Genomic DNA, 23,173 nt, shown 5'->3' with positions numbered 1-23,173 from the left:
GTAGTAAAACTTCAGTGGTGTGGTAGGAGGTGAATTCTCAGTGAGGTTCGACTTCGTTTCTCCTACAGACTACAGCAGTTCTAGTACCTCAGCATCCTAGCGCAGTAAATGAAGCCATGGCAGCCTCTGTTCACATCAGGTGACTTGTACAAGTCACATTTTGAAAGGGTCATTAGTCTAGCATCTGCACTCGAAGGAGAGAGTAGTTGACCGGCCTGGCTACTGCCTTCCCACCCCAGGTTGAATTCAGCATCTTTAAGAGTGTGCCTTAAGTCAAGAAGTGGCTTCCAGGTTTCCCGTAATGGTTCCAAAAACAGTCTGTGTGCCAGTTATACAAGTTTCCTGACAACACTGTCGGAGGTAGCCTGCCTGTGTGGGCAACTGCTCTGAACATCAGTCAGTGGTGAGAATGAGCCTGCACATGTAGTTTAATTGGCTTCTACCACTCCCAACACCACCAGGACCCGTGGCCTATCAGTAGTGTCGTCACAAACTACCCACTGCTTTTATATTGCCCTTATATTGTACTTATAGAGCGGCGGGGGTGGGATATGGTGGCAGACTGAAGGAGCCGGTCGGAGATCACGATCCCTGGATGACAAATGCGATGCTCCTCGTAGAAGCCTCAAACGGAGCATAATGCGGACAGGGTTCTGTAATGTTAGGATCTTAAATGTACCTGTATTTGGTGATTCTCTTCCTCGTTCCCCTTTATGGTGGAGTCAGAGCAGTAAGCCTCAGCTGCCTCTGCGTGGACGGAGCAGGGGGTGCTGGAGTGGCGGCGTCGGGTTGTGGGAGGAGGCCGCATCGAGTCTCCCCCAAGACAGACGCGCCTCGGCCCGTATTTGTTTCCGGGGCACTTCAGACAGGATCTGCACCAGCGACAGCACGGGCAGCCCCGGAGGTTACAGGGAAGCCCTGGAGACGCAGTTTGAAGCGGACAGGGCAGATGGCATCTTTTTCTGGAGTGCACTTTCCTGGGCAGCATATAACACCGGCAAGGAATCGAGGTCAGGGAACAAGAAACTTACGCAGCTCTCTCGGCCCGAGTGGCTACACTTAAAGGGCCTCAAGTAAGGGGGCACGCTGTTACTGGACCTGGGCTAGGTGCAGAAATAGTGGAGCATAGTGTGCTTGAACCCTTCAACCAAACCTATTATCTAAAGAATTAGTTTGCAAAGGCCAAGGTGGGGGCAGAGGGCATAATTTCCCCCAAGCAAAGTTGAAGGGCACCGCTGCCTTGCAGAGGCCCCAGAGGAACAACTACTAGCTGCCCCCCCAGGTCAAACAGGATTACTTTAGAAGCCATTCCAGAGTCATTGGATGATCATCCAACTACTGTAGAAGTCATTTTCACATCATCAGACATCATCAAGCTCTTGAAGTCATCAGCAGAGTTTGAAAACATGAGCCTGATGACATGTGGATGACTTGCAAATGAGTATCTGATGACTTCACAAGGTGTAACTTTGCTTGATGACTTTAGGATGATTTAAGAGTGCATATCTGATGACTCCACAAGATGTGATTGTTCCTGGTGATAAGAGGATGAGCACTTGATTACTTCTCAAGATGAGCTGTTTCAGATGATTTGAAGATGATTTAAAGATAACTATCAGATTACTTCATAGGCACTAACAGGATTAAACTGGCCCTAGTGATTAGAGGAGGACTTACTCATTATTTCAATAGCCTTTCTCTGTTTTGGTTTTATATTTGTTAGAAGCATTAAGCTTTACTCTTAGTTTCACAACTATTTGTTGATTAGTGAACAATGAACACCATTTAGCAATGTCATAAATTTTCCTTTATATGCAAATAAGCATACAATGTTCTTGGAGAACCTAAGAAAGGCCAGTCACAAGTTAACATTTTTATTGACTTCTTTTCTACTTTTAAATTGATTCTATAATGGATAAAAGTAAGTACCCTGTGTTAAATTACCAAGATGTGTTAACAATAAAGATGTACATTGAGCATTATATGGAGGGTCATTAGATTTAGGTGGCATACAGTATGAAAAGGCATATAATGCTTTTTGTTTTGTGCTATGTAGTAACCTTCACCTATTAGCTGTCAATGTCACCTCTTATTTTAAAGTTTAAAACTGGTAACTACAATGTCCTTTTGAGGAATAACAAAAAAAAGATTTCTATTATGAGCTTCACTGGTGAACTCAGCTTCTGGGCCAGCTTCCCCCAGTTAGTGAGCCTACCACTTGCATGTCCTCATTTTTGTTTGTAAACAGATTTTATTGGTACTTTCAGTATATCAACATACATACATACATATATAGAGTGCTTCTAAGCAGCCTGTACAAAATCCCCTATCACCTCCCCCTCCAACCCTGTGCTGCCGCCCCTTATCTGACCTGTATCTTTGTCTAGTGCGATCAGTAAGTGTGTGTGTGTATTTATCTTCAGGTGTTCTAGGCGAGTACTAGGTCGGCAGACTTACTGATTTAGCTTTTCTAGCAAGCTATTTATTTCTTGCTTTGGGGGGGGTGGGGGGGGGTCTACCCCTGGCTGGCCACAACTGGCAAGGTCCCTGTGGGGTCACTTAAGGTCAACTGATCCTTATCCCTCAGGTCCTCCACCAAGCGCTCCAAAGCTTGGTCGGCACTTAGCATCTACTAATTGAAAGTGTTCACGGAGCCGCCTAGGGGTGAGATAGGCCCTATGTAGTATGTAGAAGTGTATTAGTTTAAATCAGGTGTTTCTAGATAACTTTGGTGCTCTCTAATATCTGTCCCCAGGACTTCTCTGGTATTAGGATCCCAAACTCCGTCTCCCACTTTGTTCGCAGAGACTCCAGGGAGCTCAATGCTTACACTCGGATAGCCCTGAATGGACAGGTTACTGCCCTGAAAGTACCTTCTGACGTTACTATGTAGTTGCTGATGCTATGAGGCCGCGGTTCCATTCGCCCCATGTGCCAATGCTTCTGGATGGTGAGGGTAATAGAATGATGTAGCAGGATGTGGCCTTGTGGGAGGTCATATTCCTGCTGGAACACCTCAAAGGGGAGAAGCTCCCCATCTCTGTACAAGTCCCCCAGCCGTGTTGCCCCTGCATCTACCCAGGATGTGACCCCCCCCCCAATATAAACGGTAGGGCATCTCTAGGAGCCAAGCCATTGGCATGTCAGGAGAGTAAGGTGTACCTGTATCAGTTTTTTGGAGACATCTCTTCCAGCATTTGTGTATGACTCGGACCTCGGGGGGTGTCTATGTGGGTGGGTCCGATTAACTTTAATAGCGTTTCCACCAATTGATGAAGATGTGGGACCGTTGAAGCCAAATTACTATTCACCAGTCTACGCCCCGCTATCTATTGGGTCAGCCATTGTAGCTGAGACGCGAAATAGTACGCCTCATAGTCTGGGACTGCCAGTCCCCCCCTCCGTTCTTGGTCTTTTCATGGTGGCGAGGGCCACTCAGCACTTCCCAGGCCCCCAAATAAACGCAGTGATCAGGAAGTCTAGCTCCCTGAAACCGCAGTAGGTATCCAAAGAGGCAGGACCGCAAAGTAGTATAGGAGTCTCGGCAGGGCCACCATCTTGAGGAGTGCCATTCTCCCCGCCACCGTCAAAGGAGGTGTCTTCTAAAAGTCCAGACTAGTTTTCAGTGCTCTAGTGGCTTTGCCTACGTTACCCTCTAGAAGATCAGCCCTATTGTGATAGATTTTGACTCCCAGGTAGGTCATGCACCTAGGTTCCCAGGGAAAATATCATATGTCCTCCGGTGGGTCATGGTTTGCTGACAGTGGGTATAGTTGTGATTTTTGCCAATTCACCAGCAGTCCTGATAGCAAGCCAAATTGCCGGAATACCCTCTGCCCTGTTAAGGTATTAATTTCCATAATGGGCGTCCCCCTCTTCAAAGGATTAGCCAGCTAAGCCAGAAGTGTGCCCGTTTTGACCCCTTCGGCATGCACTCTTATCATTTAGGGCCAGATGTAGGAAAAAATCAAATTGCGACTTGCAATTTGCGAGTCTGTGCGACTCGCAAATTGCAAGTCGCAATTTGACATGCAGAAAGGTGTCTCAGACACCTTCTGCAACTCGCAATGGGGTCGCAAAGACCCACCTCATAAATATTTATGAGGTGGGTCGCAGTTTGCGACCCCATTGCGAGTATAGGCACTCGCTAACATGGGGGCCTGCTGACGTCAGCAGGCCTCCATGTTAGCGACCTGCCTTTTAAATAAAGGTTTTTTTTTTGTTTTTGAAGTGCAGCCCGTTTTCCTCACAGGAAAACGAGCTGCATTTCAAAAACATCCGAAACCTTTTGTTTCGGTTTTTTCAGGGCAGGGAGTGGTCCCTTGGACCACTCCCTGCCCTGAAAAAATAATTTGGGGTCCATTCACAAAGGGGAAGGGGTCCCATGGGGACCCCTTCCCGTTTGCGAGTGGGTTACCATCCACTTCAAGTGGATGGTAACTGCGACTCCATTTGCGACCGCGTACGCGGTCGCAAATGGAGTTGCATACCGCTCCGACTCGCAAATAGGAAGGGAACACCCCTTCCTATTTGCGAGTCGCAAATGCATATTGCGAGTCGGTAACGACTCGCAATATGCATTTGTGCATTGCAAACCCACGTTTGCGAGTCGCAAACGGCGATTTTCGCCGTTTGCGACTCGCAAAAGGGTTGCTACATCTGGCCCTTAGTTTTCTGCTACTCTCTCCCTAGCCCCACTCACCTCCCTTTGCAGCTCAGGGTGACCTGGCTGCCGTTTTTTAAGTGTTCGTATCTCACTCTCCGCAGCCATGACTTCCCCTAGTAGGGTCCTCCGGATCCCTACCGATTCTGCTATACAACTTCCTTGTATCACTACTTTAAATGCATCCCATGGGATCTGGGGACAAGAAGCAGTGGCCTCAGTCTCTGTATGTAGTTTTGTCTAATATGACCCCCCTATCTGTTCCCAGAAGACTGGGTCTTCTAATGATTCTGGCTTGAGCCGCCAAGTCTGTATACGTGGCTTGGTTCTCACCCAGGTCAGCTGGAGAAGGACAGGATTGTGGTCAGATATCATCCTCCATAGGTATTCCACTTCCCGAACCTGGCCAAGTGTCTCTGGGGTACAGAGAAATGTGTCTAATCGGATATGTAAGTCATGTATGTTTGAAAAGAAGGAATAGTCTCTGGTGTGTGGGTAGAGGGAACGCGACAAGTCCACCAAGCCCCACTCGGCTTGCCATGCTCGAAGCGCATCATCAATTCTACAGACCTGTGAACTCCCAAGTGGGGGATGCGATCTGTCTATGTCAGGATTGGCTACACAGTTAAACTACCCTCCCATCAATACTGCGTTTTGATTATGTTGGTTAGAAAAATAAAAGTTCTGCTTACTTATTTTAGAAATGCCTGGAGATACTTTTCAAATAAGATAATTCTGATACCGCAGCAGGAGCATAGCTTCCATTGGTGCAATGGGTGCAGCAGCACCGAACCCAGAGGGGCCCACAGAACACTCATTATTGATGTACTTTGCAGTTTAAACAGGGTCTGGAGGCATTTCCATCCTTGCACCCGAGCCAATGACACACTGGCTATGCCACAATATCAGAGCTGTTTTGAAATTTTGCAAAATAAAATGTTCTGTTGAAGTCTATGCGATCTCACAGTTTAAAATTACAAGTTCCGATCATGTGATTTAGCACAATTGGAATAAATTCATCTCAACAAGTAGCTCAGTGTGTTGAGTGGCTACCATATTCATCTGTGCATATCCTGCATTCACATGCTTCAGTTGCACAAAGGTTGATTACATATGCTGTAGATATCTGTTTTAACCAACATGCCGCCCTCCAACCTAAGCAAGATATATAAATGGTTTGAGGGTTGCCTTTAGAAATGTGTTATCTGCAAATGTGAGTTACCAATCACCATCTATGGGTCAGTAAAGTCACTGCAGAGATATATTTTGATGTTATAGGCACAATCTAACCCTGTTACAATACCTGTGTGGATTGAGTGTCTGGAGCAGAAACCACCGGGTATCTTGCAGCCCACATATTCCTTTTCCTATCCAATGTAGAAACACAAGTCTTTTGGTGCATTTCAACTAAGCATGTAATGTGGTACCTTTTATCATAGTATGACAATGTTATGGCACTATAAGTCACAGTTGTGATTAGTACACAAATCAAAGAATGTTATTTATCGACGCAAGAAGGATGAAGTATAGAGGCAGTTTATTCCAGAATACAAACCCACAGTCTGCATGTTAAATGCATTTTTCTGCATTAGGCACATTAACCCAATTGACTATCCTACCTATATGCATGGCTACTGAAATTATGTGACAGGGTAGCACCAAACATTTGGTGGGGTTGACTAAATTATGCATCAATAAAAGGTAAATTATGCAACTCAATGAGGTTCATTTTTGTATAGTATTACTTTATTAGTTTGTAACTTGTACACAAGGCTATACTGTTGGGGCAAGTATCTCACTACATTAGTACCAATTTAAACCAAATACAAACCTAAGCACCTCAAACATGACCAGTTAACCCTAGCAAAGAGCCTTACACAATGCACAAACACGTTGCCACATCTTTAACTAATTTTTTATCTGTTTTAGCTAAAAACATTTTTTTGTTTAAATCTGTAGATTATGCAGCCAATGATGGATTACTTGGCAAGTACGGAAAATCCATAATTAGGCGCAAAAATGCAGTAGCTGCAGAATTGCATATTTTTTGGGGAGTTTGACATAGCAGGACTGAAAGGTATTGGAGTGCTTTACATGAGCACCAGTTACACTACACATGCATTTTTTGTGTACGTACAGGAAGATTAAGTGATTTGCTAAGAATCACATTATGATGAGCCAATATGAGACTCGAATCTCATTCCCCAGCTCCAAAGGCTGCAGCTGACGGAGTTATGCCACATCCTCTCGTAATTCCAGTGGTCCTGCCTATATGTATATTTATACTCACATATCTGTGGCACCTCTAATACGATAACATAACAATGCACCAAAAGTCGTAAAGTTTTTGAAAAGCAAAATGTGTCACCTTTTAATTAAACTTTACCTCCCAGCAGTGAATTAACAGACCTTCCAAATGGTTATAACTTTCTTCTAACCATTATTATACCAAAAACCCTTTCTCTGTCATTAAAGTAATATCTAACTTACAGACTTTAACAGTATAATTGAATATTCGTTTAAATATGTGCATTATTCTTGCTCCATTTAGAACTGCAGCGCTGTCTTCTAGCTTGTCTTGAGTTTTCAATAAAGTTTATTGACAATTTTAAAAGGCCTTTCCTGCAACAAACCTTTCTGACCTTTGCCCGCCTCCAGGCCATTTCGGCCAATCAGCAAGGGGATTGCTGGGTCCAGCTCTGCATCCGGTTCTTCGCCCATGGCTTGTGCGTGTGCGTTTTGTGTTGCTCAGACAAAGGGAAATGCCGATCCTTCCGAGCAGCACAAGCAAAAGAAACTGCTTTTTCTTTAATACTTGTAGATACCATCAAAGGAAGGTGCATGGTTTTAAAGCGAGTGCAGCACTCTGGCAGGAAGGTAATGAGGGTATATATTGCAGGAAAAAGAAAGGCAAGTGAGGCACGGCATCCCCCTCCCCCAAGGTGAGAGATTGATCAGGTTCACACTTAAAGTAGGTGACGGCGAGGATACCTCTCAGTCGTGAGCTTTTTTGTGTGCTTCCATTCTGTCCGAGAAATAATCATTCTCTTTTCTTTTTGCTGTCAGACTCCAGACGTAAATACTCTTTTTACCCTTTTTATGCATCGTTTTACACCTTTGCACTCAAGTTCAGCACTTCAGCATTCACTCTCGACCCGGTGCAGCTTGCTTTCTTCATCCTATCCCCCTGCTCTGTTTTCCAGCTAGTCTTCGTCCTTTACATGCTTTCTCTTCTTTCAGCTTTGCTCACGGTTGGACTGGCCGCAGCATTCCACAACAGCTGGTCTGATAGGTCAGTATGCGCTGCAGTTTTTTGGGTTGTTTGTGGACACCGTTTTTTCGTTTTCGAGGGCCACTTTTTACTGTTGCTTTTCCTGTTAGTACCACAAATATTTCCTGCAGCAAGCACAAACAAATGCACGTCCCATACCTTGCGAAGCATCTATACAAATGTTTATTTATACACGTTCAGAACTGCCCAGATTTGAAACTTTTGCCGTTTTTTAGCTAGGTGATTCTCTGACGCCCCAATTTCATTTTAGTGCTGAGGCCTATTTTCTTTCCAGTTTGACCCTTCGTCCGCTCTACAAACTGAACATCCTCTGGGCACCTGTCTGCCATCTGCATGCTCTGTCTACTCACCACCTGCATTATATGTCCCTTGTACTTCGTGTAACTCCACTTTCTAACCTTTTATCCGCCGCCTCCACTCTCCAAATCTGATCTATACCATGTACATTGCTTTCCACATCAGGCATCCTCTCTATATTGCACATGTGCCCTTCACCTTCTACAAATCCTTGCCACCCTCTTCTCCCACTCTTTACCATTTATTTTCTTCTCAGCCCTTCGTCTGCTCTCTTACCATTGCACATAACTTAAGTGCTGTCCACCGCATATAGCCACTCTCCACCCTCAACAACACCCTTTAAATCTGCTTGTCATCCTCCACGTGTTCACTCCATCTAGATGTGTTCTACTTCCCAGATGCTTTCCACCCCCTCCAAAGGCTCTTAACCCAGTAGACCCACTCGTCACAATCTCTCTCCACTTTGAGAATGAACAGTAAACTACAACTATCCATGGTCCATACCCACTCTACATCCATTTCCACCCACATCACATATATGTGTAAACTCAACATCTGCCCTTCCCTTTTTACCTTGGCACTCCATTGTCTACATCTGTTCTCTAGAGCTGATCCGCCAATCTCCCCATTTTTTACTTTGTCTCTCTATCTTGTTCTTTCTCTTTCAACCTTATTTGTAAATTGCCAGAGCTTCACATCTTTCCCTCCACATACCTTTTCCACCTTTTGCAGCAGTTCACCATTCCTTTACACCATTAATATATGACCCCCACCTCCCACTTGTGATCCATACTGAGCACTCCATACCTAGGTGCTCATACACCTTTCTAGTGCACTTTGTGAAAGGGCATAACTTTTATTAGTGCAGCAGGTGCAATGGCACCAGGGTTTGAGGGTACCTATGCCCTCTGAATATGGCTAAATTCCACTAACTAAAGAGAGGCCAAGCAGCCTTTGTATGCTTTGGGACATATGGAACATGTGCCACTATCCATGTGCAGTATCCACTCCCCACTCCCATTGTTCCAGCCCGTGTATCCTCATTCTTCATCTGTTCTCCAACTTACACACCTTTGCTAAGCCCTTTGCATCCACTCTACAAGTCCCACATTCACTTTCTGCCATGTAAATCTGCTTTCTGCATCTCCTTATTCTATCCTATGTCTGCACATCACATTATTTCATATCACTACATCCTGGAATATCTTTTCTGTCTGTAAATGAATTGTGCAGATATTTCAGAACATATCAGAATTACGAAAGCACAAATGTAATTCTGAATTGTGATGGAAACATATTTTAATATGATCTGAACAAATCAGTACACTAGGAGATGACATTTCCACACATTATTGTTACTGCAGTGTATACTTTTAATCACTACAATTGTGGGCCAGAGCAAATGTAATTTCAATAAAACATGTGGTGTCTGTAAACCCAGTGCACCACACCATACATACTCTACTCTACACCACTTCACTCTACAGCCCACTCTACTAGATGCCTCTCCACTCCAATCCCTTCTGCACCATGACAAGCCACACCACTCTATGCTGCTTCAATCTGACACTATATGACATGCCCCTTGTCTTCACTCCTCTACACTTCGCTACAGCCCTCTACTCTGACACTTCACTCCACTATACACTACGCCCTCCACTCAGTCACTCCACCCTGTTCTACGCCACTCCACTCTGACACTACATAACTACCTCTGTGCCACTCTTTACTCTACTCTACTGATACACTACTCCAGTATATGCCACTGCGCTCTACAACGATCTACTCTACTGTATGCCACTCTACTCAACTCCCTCTAAGCCACTCCACTCTTAGACAAGCTATGCCATTCCACGGCACTCTACTCCCCTTTACGACACTCTCACTCCACTCTGACAATCTACTTCACTCTACACCTCAACACTGTACTCCGCTCTACACAACTCCCTCTATGCCACTCCACGGCACTCCACTGTATGCCACACCACTCTACAGCACTGGTTCCCAGTCTTTTCAGAACCACAACCCACTTTTGAATACTGTACAGCAAACGTCCGTGACCCACCTAGCTTTAATGAACATGAGGAGGGTGATTTTTTTGATTTATTGTTTATTTTTTTAATGAATAAAACTAATGCATCATGTAGCAGCACATTGAAATGGTCACTAAATGTACAGAAGCATCCAGTTTTACAGATGACACTATATTGCACACAAATGATGTGTGGAAATCAAGTTTGGGGATTATTTATTTGTGCGTCACCAAGTAGTGTCTTAATTTGTTCTGATCCAACTAAAATCTTTGTTTCTATCACACTACAGAATTACCAAAAAAGTGCTACAGTTTCCCTAACTGGTGAATGTGTACATTTCATTGACCGATATTTACCTGTTGTTGTGTGTTAGGTAAAAAGGACATCCTCCAGCTTCCCTTTATGTACCCCAAGAGCAGTGGTGTAACAAAGTTCCTATGGGGCGGATTGTCCCTGATCTCCAGGGGGTCACCTCAGCACAGCACCCTGGCCTGAGAGCTCCTGAGTGAGCTCAGACGGGGCCCTCCATTTTCTTTGCAAGGGCGGCCCCTCCAGTTTGTTAAGCTACTGACCAGGAAGATTGTCATATAATTACTTTATTTTTCTTTCTCTGACTCTGAGAGCAGTTTTTAAGTAGCAGCCATTGTATTACAAAATAAGCAGCAGAAGACAGCCTTTTTATTGCATAGACTGTGGCAACCCACCAAAAATCGGCTCGCAACCCACAGTTTGGGAAACACTGCTGTATGATACCCTATGGTGCTCCAATCTTCGCCCTTCTGCTCTTCTCCCTCTATGCCACTTCACAACACCCTATGCCATACCATGACACTGTTCGCCATTCCACGACACTGTTCTCTACAACACGCCCCTCCACTCTGCAGCACTCTCCTTTATTCCACTAACATTTAGCCATGTTGTACAGCAGCGATGCTGCAATATAACATGGATAAAACACACCACATAAGCAGAGCCAATAGCTCTTGCATAGGCAGGACCTATTGGCTTTGTCAATACTTGTTTGATGTGGGGACACATTTGGTGCTAATAAATGAGTGGGTCATTGCATTCAAAGTGAACAACAGTCTCTCGCTTTCTCTTTATGTTGTTCCAATGCTCTCACAATAGGATTTTTACCCAAACAAAATCTCAACTATGGAAGGACGAGCAATGACTTAATCTAGGGCATTTTGCATAACAACTTGAAATGCTTGAAATTACACATGATTAAGTTGGAGTAAGCAAAATGTTGCCTGGCCTTAATGCACTGTCAACTTGCACACACCCTCTCCACCCTGCTAATCAGCTGTCTACCCCGCACATACATTCCACACATTCACCTTCCAAAGTATATGATTCTTCAAACTCCACTTGTGCTTTACAACCTGTATGTCTTCACTTCTTCGCCAAATGGGTTCTCCTCCCTGCACAACCCTGTATATTCATGGTGCTCACCCACTATCAATATCAGTTCATCAATCCAGCTCAACACATTATCTGTGCATGTTGTAGCTCCTCTCTCGCCTCTGTAATCCACGATTCCACACTCTACTGTCTCGCATTCTGTTTCCATTGCACATCCACTCTCCATTCCATCATCATCCTGTATACTTGCTTTTAGCATTGATCATCCACTTCACCGTTTGCTGATTTCACCTTCCAAGTGTGATCTGAATTTCCCATATGCTCCTCCCAGTGTACATCCATTGTTCCCTTCCAAGTCTCACCTGCCCTGTAGACCATATACCTCTGATTTCCACATCCACTCTTTGCATTTTCTCTATACTGTCTGCACATCACATCCTCCTGTCTGTGTACTATATCCACTTTTTCCTCTACATCCTTTGTCCACCCTCTATATCTGCTTCCTGGAAAAGCTGTCAATCCTCCATATAGGTTCTCTGTATACTAAGTCTACTATTACACTCCATGTGTGCACCACCCCACACAGTTTCCCTCCAAGTGCACAGTCCAGGCAGTCATTTCCTCTCTAATCATATCTACAATACATGTGCATTACACTGTTCACAATTGCTGTCTACAGGCAGTCATTTCCTCTCTAATCATATCTACAATACATGTGCATTACACTGTTCACAATTGCTGTCCACAGAGTACATCTGCTCTCTACCCTGTACATATGTGCTCCACGTCCACTCTTCAAATATACATAAACTCCATAAATTTCACATGAATTATACACCTTTTGTCTGCTCTCCATTCACAATATGCACTCTTTACCCTATCCATGCACAAGCTGTATATCCACTCTCTATTGTCCACACTCGTGTTCTTCACATCCCATAAAACAAATGCAGTGCAGGCTTCACTCCAATATCTGCATGCCAGCCTGTGTACATGTTCACCAAGTTCCTCAAGTTCACATTTGCTCTCTTGTCAACTTTAGTTCTCTGCTCTGTACAACCACTTTCTGCCCTGTACATGCACTCTACAACCTGCACATGCCCTTTCCATCCTGTCCATTTGCTCTCCATTTAGAAGATGCACGCTCCATCCTATACATCAATATGTACCATATGCATTCTTCATAACCATTTTCCATACAATGTAGGCCTTACCATCTCTCTCCACCCTGTACACCTGCAATACGAGTCCTGTCTCTCTGTCCCCCTCACTTTCCAAACCCACTTACCACACTGTATATCAGCTCTCCACCATCATAACTTTCTATTTCCACCCTCTAAATGTGTTCTCCATTCTACACATCCACTGGCCCTCTACTTCCTACAACCACACTTTATCTTTGTCCTACATTGGCTCTCCACCCTTGTCATACATAAACGCTTTGCCTGCCACATACACTCTTCACCCAGCACATTCAACCGCTACATCTGCTCTTGTATAGTACTCTGCACATGCTCTCTCCAACCTCCATTTGTGCTCGCCACCCTGTACATACTCTTTACCTTTCAAACACGTTTTCTAGCCTCCTTGTTCTCTTTCCACCCATTATTTCCTATCTTCACCATTTACATTCTCTCCACCCAATAGTCCCCACATCACCCTCCTCGTGCTGTCTCTGCTCTGCACATGTACTCTCTTCCTTCTATATCTACTGTCCATGGGTCACAACCTTCTCTCTATATCAGATGTACATACTCTACATTCATTTTTAAGGCAATCCATTTGCACTCTACAGACCGCGTCTTCTTTCCATGTTCAACTGCCACTGTTCATATCTGCACATCACACTCCCTCACTACACACCGTACATCAGCTTTCACACCTGCCCATACACTCTCCATCAGGCTTCTCCATATATCTCTCTACCACATGCATTCTACACTCTGCACATACTCTCCCCACATTCACTTTTTGTTTGTATGTTTGATCTCGACTATCCACATGTGTATTCTACCCATCACTTGCACTTCTGGTGTATATATATTGTTCACCCACTGGATCCACCATCTATATCTGTTGTTCAGCTCACACATCCAAGCTAAGCCTTCTGCATCCACACTCCAAGTTTCATATCCACTCTGAACCCTGTAATCTGTTCTTGACGAGCCACCCCAAACACCACTTCTCCTCTTATTGCACTACATCCATCTCTGCACCACCTTATCTGCTAACTACTGTACTCACCGACTCCCAGCCCCTTTCATTCTCTCTCCCCATTACAAATGCTAGTAATACCATTTAAGTTCCCTCTTTGTGAACTTTCTAGCCTTTAAATTCATCCTCTACATCCACTCGTTTTTCACAATATGAGCTTTCCATTTACACTAAACATCAATTGACGCTCCACTTCTGCTCATCCATAGCTTCCAAGGTCCCTCTCTATTTATCTCTTGAAACTGCTGTACAGCTGCTGGCCCCCAGTTCAGATCTGATCTTCAGTTATATTCTTCTTAGAAGCTCGCCATATCCACTCTTAGCATCCACTATGCCCTGGGCTCTTTACATGCACTGTTCACATCTCCTATCCAAATCTGCTCTGCACAAGGTATTTCACACATTTAGGGCCTCATCTTAACCCTGGCGGTCACCAGACCACAATGGTCACAGTCAGACCACCTCCAAAGTGGCGGTCGACCGTAACATTATGACAGTGGAGGAGCCGCCACGGTCCAACCGCTGACACCGCCAGGTTGCCTGCAGCCTGGCAGTCCTAGCGGTTGTCATCCGTCAGGGCAGTGCTGCAAGAAGCGCTGCCATGTGGATTAAGAGTCCCCATCCCCCAGCCTGTCTATGGCGGTTTACACTGCCATGGAAAGGCTTGCGGATTGGGGGACTCGGGGAGGGGGGTGCTGGGGGCCCTGCACTGCCCATGCACTTGGCATGGGCAGTCCCTGGGCCCCCATGCACAGCCAATTGCGCATTCCACTGCCCGAATTACAGGCAGTGGAATGCGCGATGGGTGCTGCTGCACCCACCACATTGCAGCTGGGTCCATTAGGAGCCGGCTGTAATGTTAAGGCGCTGTTCACCGCATGGCCGGCCGGCGGAAAATCTATTTCCGCCCACCGGCCTTGCGGTGAACTCCTAATAGGGCTGGTGGGGTTCAGGCCGCACAGGCAGCCTGATGGTGGGAGGAGGCCACCCGCCAAACTAATAATGAAGCCCTATATCCTTACTCTTCTGTCCAGTGCTGCACTGTTCTTTCATCTACAAGCAGAACTCAACTCTTGACATATTTACTTAGCATGACACGCGTACACCCACAGCCCCATGCTTTTTCCCCCACTACATATGTTAATATCGCCTCTCTGTAGTCATCCTCTGCTATCTACATACACTTTCTACATTAATATTTTCCTTCACTGTATACCTGCATAGTTAAACATCCACTTACACGTAATACCCATTCTTACTCAGTCACAACAAGAATTATACCATTTGCCAACTGTGATTTAGAACACTTCTCACTTTATGGCTTGCTAACTGCCACACATGTAACACTGGCACTAATAACAACCCATGGGCCGTCGCCCACACTCACTTAGTGCTCAATCACCTGAAGCCACTTAAGCCATATACTTACTAGTTGTGCTATCCCAATACAGTGGCACGCACAGCACAACTTAATAAACCATTCTCATGACAACTTGCCAAGAAATAATTAGAATACCACTTGGAACACCCTCTACTCTCAGACTACAATTGATATTACTTATTCACACTTTTCTTTCACCATAACAATGTAACACCATTCACACCAAACAGCCACTGTAAAGACGGATTTCCTCATCTGGTCACAGTGTACCATTCACCCACACAACACCATATACATGCTAGCCCATACATACCAAAGCCATTCACAGTAAAACTCTCTACTGTCACCCTACTGCATTGAGTATATTGCCCTCTTACCCAATGCGCAACTCATATGAAGTCCACTCACAATATTTAGCAACAGTCTCTCATCCATAGCTCCTCAGTGCTGCTCTGCACATCTGTGAAATTAACATGATAGTTTCAAAAGATAATACTATACATCACTGAAAGCTCCAGTGAATCCCTTTAAATTGGGAATGATGTATGAAAATGTAATTTTTATGTTATTCCCAATTTATTTCTACATTTACGGTAATCACAGTTAGTAGTTGCTGTAAAACGTTACTAGTTTTGTAGTATTACCACAACATTGTGTCTGCCAGATGTCTGATATACACTAATTGATGGCCTCTTTTTGCTTAATAGTACACTTCAGTGCTATTCAAATCTACAGGAACTACTATGAGAAGGAGACCTATCCATCACAGAAAGTGACAGTGAAGCAATCATCATGGAATCACGTAGTAGTAACCTATTCAAAAGTGCTTGCGGTGCTACAGTAAAGTAATAAAGTGACATCCAGAAGTGGTCATAAAGTCACTGTGAAGTAATATAAACAAATCCGGAAATAATCATGGAATCCTCATGGAGTAATCTAACTCCATCCCCAAGTTGTCATGGAATCATCATGAAATAATCTGCTGTCATCCTATTGTTGTTATGGAGTCATCATGAAGTAATCTGCACTGATCCCCTAGTTGTCATGGACTCATCATGAAGTAATCTGCTCTCAGCCCCTGGTTGTTATGGAGTCATCCTGTAGTTGTTAAAGATAATCCCACGTTTTCCAAGGGAGTAATCAGAAGGCCATCCTGAAGTAGTTACAGTGATGACTGGAGTCATCTCATTCAAATATTTCGCCCTATAGGCATACTTCAGGATGATTTGGGATGACTTGACTGGATAATTACAGGAATAGCCCAGGTGAAGTCATCAGATGACTTCAAAATGCTCCAGGAAGATCTTCCTTTTTGACTTGGGCCACGCGCTATACAAAACAAGGAGGGGTGGACAATAACTCCAAGAGTGTTGAAAATTCAGAACGGGTCAGAATTACCCTCTCCCTAAGGTCCCTTTTTAAAGTGCAGACTATTAAGTGGGAAGACGAAGATCATATAGTGCAAGCTGCGAATTTGAACTGCCCTGAGACCTTGAGTCTGTAAACTGAGTTCAGGTGCTAGCTCAGGGTTCTGTTGATTTCCAGCCACCCTCGCAGTCTTCTTCGACGCCTCTAAAGAGGGACGAACAACCAAGTATGCAGAATCTGCTTGTAACTTTGACAGAGGAAATACGAGGGAAATTTGCGATCTCTGAGGAAAATCAGGAAAAGATTAAGGAGGCTATGGAGAGGAAAAAAAACGCACTAACGGATAGAATGGGAGCAGTAGAGGAGCTGAACAGGATGGCTGATCTATCTAAACCATAAGGAACTGCAGTGTTTAAAATCTGATGAAAAAGAATTGCTTGAGAAACATTAGAAAATATGAGGAGAATAACAAAAGAGTCCTGAATGTACCGGAGGGACAAGAGGGAGAGAATACCAAAAGCTTTGTGATGGATTTAATAAAGGAATTCATCCTGTCCACAGAGCATATGGCCCTAGAGGAGGACATTCAAAGAGTTCATCTTGATCCATTTAAAAAGAGACCAGACAAGAAGAATCCCAGGAAAATACTAATTAATTAAAAAACCTATGCCATAAAATAAAAAATCCTGTCGTAGGCTCCAACAGCTAATAGTTTCTCCAAAGGGGAATGGTTTTTCCAATTAAGTTTGGCAATTTCCCGAACTACAGAAGATAGGCAGTGGGAATTAGGAAAGTATATTCAAGAACTCGGATCATTGGGAGCCACCGCACAGAAGCGCTTTCCCGCCACTCTGAAGATTATGTGGGGGAAACAAAAACGTGGAGAACCAAGTGAGGTAGGCTGCTTAGTGGAGCAGATCAAGGCAAGTAAGAGTGCTACTTGAAGTCATCCAGGGAAAAGGAGCTCATTTAGGTTAAATCAGGTTAGATTTACCTAATGGCTACAGGGAGGGTTCCCCAGGTTAGGGGGTGTGTACAGCAAGTTTTCTATTTTTTTCGTTAATCACATAGTGTGGGAGCATATGGGAGAAAAAGGAAAAACATAATGGCCCTCATTTGTTATTCTTAAATCAATCAGCCTGGTTGGAAGTTTATAGTCACATACTTTAGGGCTCCACCTATGGAACAAATATGTCTATGTCTGTATCGACCTTCTTAAAGATACTCTCTTGGAGAGTTATTGGTCTGAGGGTTCAAAGTAGACGACACAGAATACTTGAATATTTGAGAGTGGTGGATAAAGAAGTGGTCATTCTTCAGGCAATCCACTTGCTAAACGAAGAATAGGAAGGCATTATAAGGAAACAGAGGTGGGTCAACCAATACACCTGTACTAATCAATCATGTGCTAAGGGAATAGCAATTTTATTCAGAAGCACTACAAATGCTATATTGGAAGAGCTAGTAGCTGACCCGAAAGGGAGGTGGTTGATTTTGAAGGCCAAAATCTATGGGCATTGTTTGGCATTTGCGGGTTATTGTGGCCTGAACTTAGATGATCCAGCTCCACTACAAGATCTTTATAACCATTTACTGGAGATAAGTCTCCCAATAATTTTAGGGGGAGACTTCAATGTACTAATCGATCCAGTTTTGGATAAAGCAACTAATAGACCCACGGAAAATTCGCCTAACATGAGAGTTCTAGTAAAACAGGTGATGGCTTGGTTGATATTTGGAGGGTAAAGGGGGAGGGAGGAGTTGGCTGAGGTTTTACTTTCAGAATACAAAATACTGTCTTCACGCCCAAATTGACTTTATTTCAATAGCCACAAAGCAGAGTGGGAACGTCGAGATAGTGAAACACATTCCTGAATATCTTTATGATCACACTGCAGAAATTAGCCTAGATAAACTCAGTGTCTCCCCCAGAATGACAGTAATTTGGGTACTGCTTCTAGATCAACAGGTTGTAGAAGCTGTGAAGCAATAAAATAAGGAGTTCTTTCAACTAAATTATAGTACAGCCCCATGTATGTTGTGTGGGATGCCTACAATGCATTTTTAGAGGTAGACTAATCTGCTTATCTGCTCACGCTAGCAAAGCAGAAAAGGAAACCATAAGATCTTCTTAATCTACCATTTTACACTTGCAAAACCAGGCTGATCAGTCTACTAACATCAATAGACTTGCAGAAATAGAACAGATTGGGGGGCAAGAGCTGACCTTCGGATTTACCCAGAGTCTAAACTAAAGAAAAAATGTGAGGCAGGTAAGTTGGCTTATTACGAGTACGGTGAGGGTTGTGGCAAATTATTAGCCTGGAAAACCAAGGTGGAGCAAACCAGAAACACAATTTTGCCCATTTTCAATGATACAACGGCAGCATTAGCACTGGAGAAGAAGAAATAGAACAGGCTTTTACCAAGCATTGTTCATGGAGGTTTGTCAGGCGTCTAGCGAAAAGTTAGTGAACTATGTAGAAGAAATTGATTTCCCCTTCCTTTAAGATGAGCTAAGACAAGATTTAGACATTAAAATTACAATCAAGGAGGTGTCAGAAGCAATCAAGAGATTGAAAAGTGGGACCGTGGCAGGCGCTGCCAGTTTACCAAACAAATTACACATCTTACTCAAAACACAGTTGGTGCCAGTCCATGTAGAAGTAATAAAGCAAGTATTTTTTAATTATTTATTTAAAGTGCTGGATGCCCCAAACCTCTGGGATGTGGCTACCATTACTCTGATTTTAAAACCAAAGTCCATTAGCAATGTGAGTTGTATAGACCAATCTCACTCTTAAGCACAAACTATAAGATCTATACCCAGACCCTGGTAAAATATTTGGACACAATAGTCAGGTTATTAGTGCACGAAGATCAAAAGGGTTTTAGCAGAGGGAGGCAGTTGTACGAGTTGACGCATGATGTTCTGGGAACTATTGACTTGGCAGTTAAGTATAGCCTCTCTTTAGAGAGACTCTCATTCAACACTGCTAAAGCATTTGACAGAGTCAGCTGGCCCTTTTTTTTTCAAAATGTGATTCGGAAATGCAACTTGGGAGGGATTTTTTCAAGAGTGGTTGGCGGCATTTATAAAAACTGGTAGCCAGGGTTATGGTGAATGGAAATCTCTCCGAGCAGATCAAGTTGGAAGAGGGACCTGTCAGGGATGCCTGCTCTCCCCCTTGCTGTTTAACCTGTACATCAAGCCTTTGACCAGGAAAATCTGTTCAAATCAAGCTATTGTCCCCTTTGAATGTAATGGGTGGGTTAAAATGGTTGTGTTGTATGCTGGGGATTTACTGTAGGAAAGTACCCTCTTTTTGGCGTGGGTATCCCCACTTTTTGCCTGATGTATGTTTTTGACTGTGTTCACTGGGATCCTGCTAACCAGGTTGTTGTTGCAGTTGGTGCCTGCAGATGCAGGGAAGTGACTCATGTCTGCTTACCTTGGATTCAAGATGGCAGAATCCAGGAGCCATTTGGAGGAACTCTGGGCACCACCCCTGGGGTGGTGATGGAGTGGGGAGTGGTCACTCTTCTTTCCATTTGTCCAGTTTTGTGCCAGAGTAGGGAATGGAGGTCCCTGAACCGGTGTAGTCTCGTTTATGCACAGAGGGCATCAAATGTGCCCTTCAAGACATACCAGTGGCTTAGGGGGAGGCTACCCCTCCTAAGCATGTAGCACCTATTTCCAAAGGGGGAGAGTGTTGCCTCCCTCTCCAAAAGGAAATCTTTTATTCTGCCTTCCTGGGCTTGAGCTGTTCAAGCAGCTGGAGGGCAGAACCCCATCTGAGGGGTGGCAGCAGCTTGGGCTGCCTGGGAAACCCCAGAAAGCTGGTCAGAGCAATGCTGGGGGTCCTCTAAGGAGCCCCCAGAGTGCATGGAATCATAATTCCAATACTGGCAACAGTATTGGGGTATGATTCCGACATGTTTGATACCAAACATGCCCAGGTTCGGAGTTACCATTATGGAGCTGGTCATAGGTAGTGGCCTGTGTCCAGTACATGTGTAAAATGGCATATCTGCACTCACAAAGTCCATGAAAATGGAGCTGGAGTTCATGCAGGCACCTCTGCTCCTGCAGGGGTGCCCTCACACATAGGTAGCTGCACCCTGCCCTCTGGGTTAGGAGGGCCTACCATAGGGGTGACTTTCAGCGACCTGTGCAGTGACATGTAGTGAAAAAGGTGCATGCACCCTTTCACACAAGCTCCAACAGCAGGCCTGTAGATATACTTTGCATGGGCTCCCTATGGGTGGCATAATACATGCTGCAGCCCAAGGGGGACCCCTGGTGCCCCAATGCCCTTGTACCACATCCTAGAGATTTATAAGGGGGCACCAGTATGCCAAATGTGGTGTGTTTGTGGTACAAGCAACCAAGTTTAAAGGGAGAGAGCCCTGTCACTGGGGTCCTGGTTAGCAGGATCCCAGTGAACACAGTTAAAACATACTGACAGCAGGCAAAACGTGGGGGTAACCATGCCAGAAACAGGGTACTTTCCTACATTCCTTTCCAGGTGTGCTGAGTGGCCCTCACTGGGACACCGTGCCTGCTGCCTGTGAGTTGCCTGTGGTGGCTGCATCCACAACTTCTTGCTCTTCTGACTGCTGGGGGATGCCTGGGATTTTCCTCTTTGGGTTGAGTCCCCTCAGACCTTCCTGGTCCTGTGTGGCTCTGCAAATCTTCTTTTGAGACTTTTGCCTTTGCCAAGGCTTGTTTATGGTTTTTCCACACAACTGACAGACTGCAACTCTTCTTCTGACATGGGGCATCGACTGCATCACTTCTGGAACTCTTCTGCTCCTGTGCTGCATAGCTGAAGTCTGGTCTTCATCGTCGACCTGGTCCTGCATCTCCAGAAGTATGGGTAGTGGCTCCTGCCCCAACCAGACACTCCAACTGGAACTGGACTTGGCCCCCTTCATTTGCAGGTCCTATTCCATCTGGATCCATCTTCTGTTTATAGCAGTCTTGCTTGGGTCTTTCACAGTCCTTTTCCAAAGTTTCTCTCTGGGTTCGGGAAAAACAGGTACTTACCTCTTCTCTCCTGGTCTCTGGGGGTCACTCTGATACTTACATTTTGGGGTTCCTAGTTCCTCCACCTCTCCTCTATGTATTACACTTACCTGGGTGGGAGTCCAGCTTTCGCATTCCATGTTTTTTAGTATGTGGTTTGGGCTCCCCCTAGGGTCACTATTGTCTATTGAACTGTTTTCTATTGCTTTTTATTCTCTTTCCTGACAACTAAGGTGTATATAATAGTGTGTTTACTCACCTGCTAACAGAGTATTGCCTAGATAGTATTTTAGTATTTGTGTCACTAAAATAAAGTACCTTTATTTTTGTGACACTGTGTGGTTCTTTCATATGTGTAAGTGCTGTGTGACTATAAGTCGTATTGCATGAGCTTTGCATGTCTCCTAGATAAGCCTTGGCTGCTCATCCACAGCTACCTCTAGAGAGCCTGGCTTTTAGACACTGTCTACACTTCACTAATAGGGGATACCTGGACCTAGTATAAGGTGATAATACCATAGGTACGCACCACAAATCAGGCCGGCTTCCTACATTTACACATTACCAATCATCCTGAACACTTTGGAAGATTTCGGGACGGTATCTGGCTATACTGTTAATCAATAAAAAACTGAAATTGTTATGGAATAGCACCTACAATAGCCCTCTGGTAAAACAGGAGATTCTGTATTAAGTGGGCCAAGGGACAACAGATTTAGTTAAAACAGCACTGGTAATTTTCAATAAAGCAGTAAATGTTACTGGGAAACTTCTCAAGATAATGGATGGACTTCTGCTCTCTTTTCTGGGGAGGTCAAATATTGTGAAAATGTCAATTCTGACGAAATTTACTTTTGTCTTTAATGCAATACCACTGGAAATTAAGGCGGCCTGGATAAAGAAGCTACAGGGGAGCTGAACAGCTTTATATGGTCCGCCAAAGAGGAAAGAAGTGCTTGGAGGAAGTTATGCAGAAAAAAAGGAGCCTGGAGGTATAGCAAACCCAGATTTTTATAAATAGTGTGTGGCATTCCAGTGAAAGAAGGTGAGAGGCCTACTGCTTGATAGTTCTGCTTTTACCCCTCTCTTCAAGGCCTTGACAAGTCATCTGCTTAGGGAGGGGATCACTTTCTGTTTAAGTCTGGGCATTCAAAATACTTCAAGAAGGTTAGAGTGAAGATCTTAGAGGCTGCATGTAGGATTTGGTAATTTGTTAGGCTGGTGTTGAGATTATCTTACTTTAGCAGTTCTGCTCCAATCTGGGATTCACAGGGAACCCCTGAATGTCTCCAGGACAAATTAGCAATTCTCTTGAGGAAAAGTGGTATAAATAAATGGGGTCAAATCATGCAAGGTAATGTCTTGCTTCCTTGGCCTTCCTTGGTAGAAAGTACAGAGGGCATCCTAAATTCAAGTAGTATCAGTTGGCGAGTTGGGCAGCAGTCTCAGTCAAAGGTGGGAAAGAATTTAGTACTTGGGAAGAGAAACTACAAGAAAGGTTGCCCCAAGGTAAGGAGGTCTCAAAATGGTA

The sequence above is a fragment of the Pleurodeles waltl genome, chromosome 5 (genome assembly GCF_031143425.1).
Source record: "Pleurodeles waltl isolate 20211129_DDA chromosome 5, aPleWal1.hap1.20221129, whole genome shotgun sequence".
Taxonomy (NCBI): Eukaryota; Metazoa; Chordata; class Amphibia; order Caudata; family Salamandridae; genus Pleurodeles; species Pleurodeles waltl.
The sequence above is the reverse complement of the archived record's forward strand: the minus strand, read 5'-3'. Positions refer to the sequence as shown.